This window comes from Monodelphis domestica, chromosome 7 (assembly GCF_027887165.1).
Source record: "Monodelphis domestica isolate mMonDom1 chromosome 7, mMonDom1.pri, whole genome shotgun sequence".
Classification (NCBI taxonomy): Eukaryota; Metazoa; Chordata; class Mammalia; order Didelphimorphia; family Didelphidae; genus Monodelphis; species Monodelphis domestica.
The window spans coordinates 169,816,365-169,819,149 of NC_077233.1; positions in this window are offsets into that span (position 1 = coordinate 169,816,365).

Sequence of the window (2,785 nt, forward strand, 5' to 3'; positions counted from 1 at the left end):
CAGCCTTCTAATAATACCTCAATCCTTAAGCCTCCTTCTAAGACTCAAGTAGGCCAAAGTCAACAGCCAGCTTGTCTCTGGCAGACATCAGCAAGTTCTTGCCTAGTCTAAATATAGGTAGCTTTTGCCTTCCTGACATTGTACTACTAGCAATATCTGTTTCTCCTTACTTCATCCATGGAACCTTCAAACCCACTTTACAAGAAAGCACTTCCCACAATTTCCCCAGCATCTGAATAATAACAAGCTGTGTTCTAAAATCATTTTACTGTACAAGAATGATGTCACTCTAATGCTGTCAAGAATGGGATCTGCTTCTCTCTCTGAATGAAGTGCTAAATCAAAGATCACACTTAGTCCAATGCCTCCTACGTAGTGGCCACTTGACAAATATTTGGTTGGCTAAGGCTTGGACAGAGGACATTGGAACCTGTGTCTTACATAAGGCTTCTTTCAGACACATCAACAGTTCTCTCATTATGTCAGAAGCCTGTGGTTTCATAGGTATGGGAAAGACCTCCATCAACCACTTGTCTATCACTTAAGGTTTGAGAGAGCTGGGTTGGATTCAGAAAGATGAAATAATCCACTGATAATCACAAAGCTCAAAAGTATCTGATGCAAGATTCAAACCTACTTCTTCCTGTGTCCAAATCTAGCATTCTAATCATAGCAGCCCATTGCCTCTCTACAAAGGCAAATCTGTTTCTTTTGATGATAGGGACTGGCGCATACCATTTTTTAAAAAGTTGCTACTGGTGATATAAAATTAAACAAAGGGCCATTTATGGTCATGGAATGTCAAAGTTCTTTTACAGAAGAACTGCTTTATAATGTATTTGGCTATTATCAGATTATGTTAGGGGTCTAAAGCAGGGGGCTTTAACCTCTGAGGGACTGGTGGCTCAATTTCAAGAGACCCATGAATTTGGATGGGAAAAAAAGATTACAGTCTTATTTTCATTAACTGTAATTTAGCATTTCCTTCATTTTTTAAAAAGCATTATTCTGGGGGTAGCTAGCTCAATGGATAGGCAGTAAAGCCTGGAAATGGGAGGTCCTGGGTTCAAATTTGGTCTCAGACATACATTGCTATATGACTCTGGGGAAAGTATTTAAACCCAATTACCAAGATCCATGGTGGTGAACCTATGGTATGCATGCCTGAGGACATTTTTTTTTTCACTTCACCTGCCCTCTGCCCAGCAGTACAATGGAAGTTCTTCATCCCTTCCCTCCCCCTGTCTGGGGTAAGACAGTAGGGTGGGAGGGAGGACTCAGTCTCTGAGGAGGGGGGCATAGAGCATGGTCTTTAGATGGGGGTGGGTGGGGCACAGCACTCAGTCTCTAAAAGATTCACCATCACTGGCCTAGATCTTATCTTGCTTCTGCCTTGGAATTGATATTTGATTCTAAGACATGAGAAAGCAGTTCTTTTTATTCTGAAGGGGGGGGGGGAATAGGCCATAGACTGCCAAAGGGGTCTATAACACAAAAGTTTCAGAATCTCCATCCGAATGCATTATAACTTTGTAATTTATATCCTTTTTATCTCTGACCACAAATATTTAAAAGGATTCCTCTGTGTTTTTCATAGCAAAGTTAGGCAAACTTCCTTTGAATTAGCAACATTGACAATAAAGAGGAGTTAAATTATAAACAGCTTATATTTTCATTCAGTATAATGAAAATCATGTACAAATAACTTTCTATCCCAAGTACAACATAAAGGGAAGAGTTGGATGTTCAAGATGAAGGCACTAGAGGGCAGCATCTGTACACCCAGCTCCATCTTTCTTCCACCAAAATTAGTAGGTGAGCTCCAGTCTCACCTTACAACAGCAAGAGCCAGGTCCTAGTCTGATACCAGTACCAAGAAACACATTCTACCTCTGAATATTTGTAGGAGGAATGTGGGAGATGATGAAATTAAGTGCAATTTGGCTGCAACTGATTTCTATATTTCCCAACTCTGTCTAAAGCAGTAGTCCTTAACCTGGATGTTTTCCTTCTTTTTCTTTCTTTCTTTCTTCCTTCTTTCCTTCCTTCCTTCCATCTTTCTTTCTTTCCTTCCTTCCTTCCTTCTTTACTTACTTCCTTCTTTCTTTCCTTCCTTCCTTCCTTCTTTCTTTCTTTCCTTCCTTCCTTCCTTCCTTCCTTCTTTCCTTCCTTCCTTCTTTCCTTCCTTCTTTCCCTCCCTCCTCCCTTCCTTCCTTCATCCCTCACTCCCTTCATCTCTCCCTTCCTCCTTCTTTCCCTCTTTCCTTCCTTCCTTCCCTCCTTCCTTCCATATTTTGATAACAGTAATTCAATATAGTTGGTTCCTTTTGTAATCCTATATTTTTTAATTTATTTATATATATTATTCTGAGAAGGGGGTCCAAAAGCTTTGCCAGGCAAAGGAGTCCATGACACCCAGGGAAGAGGGGGTGGTGGTGCAGTATTTTAAGGTCTTTTACAAGGGAATAGGAAAGATCCAGGTAGCCTTATGGCAAGAATAGGAGATAGAGCCTAGGGAATCTTGGCTTCTCATTGGTGCTTAAATAACAACTTGCTCTGTAAACCCTGGTATTTTGCTTAATGGAGAGGAAACATGATATACAAGGGACTATCAGCCTGGCCCAAGATAGCTGAAAGCTAAGAGGAGAAGTAGGAAGCAGGAACCTTCCATCAGCCATCTCTGAACTCAGCCCTCCAAGCCAATGATTCCCATTCTTTTCCAGTGTAATATTGGCTTCTTAACATCAAAAAAAAAAATTCTTAGACTCTCAGATGAAAGTACTTA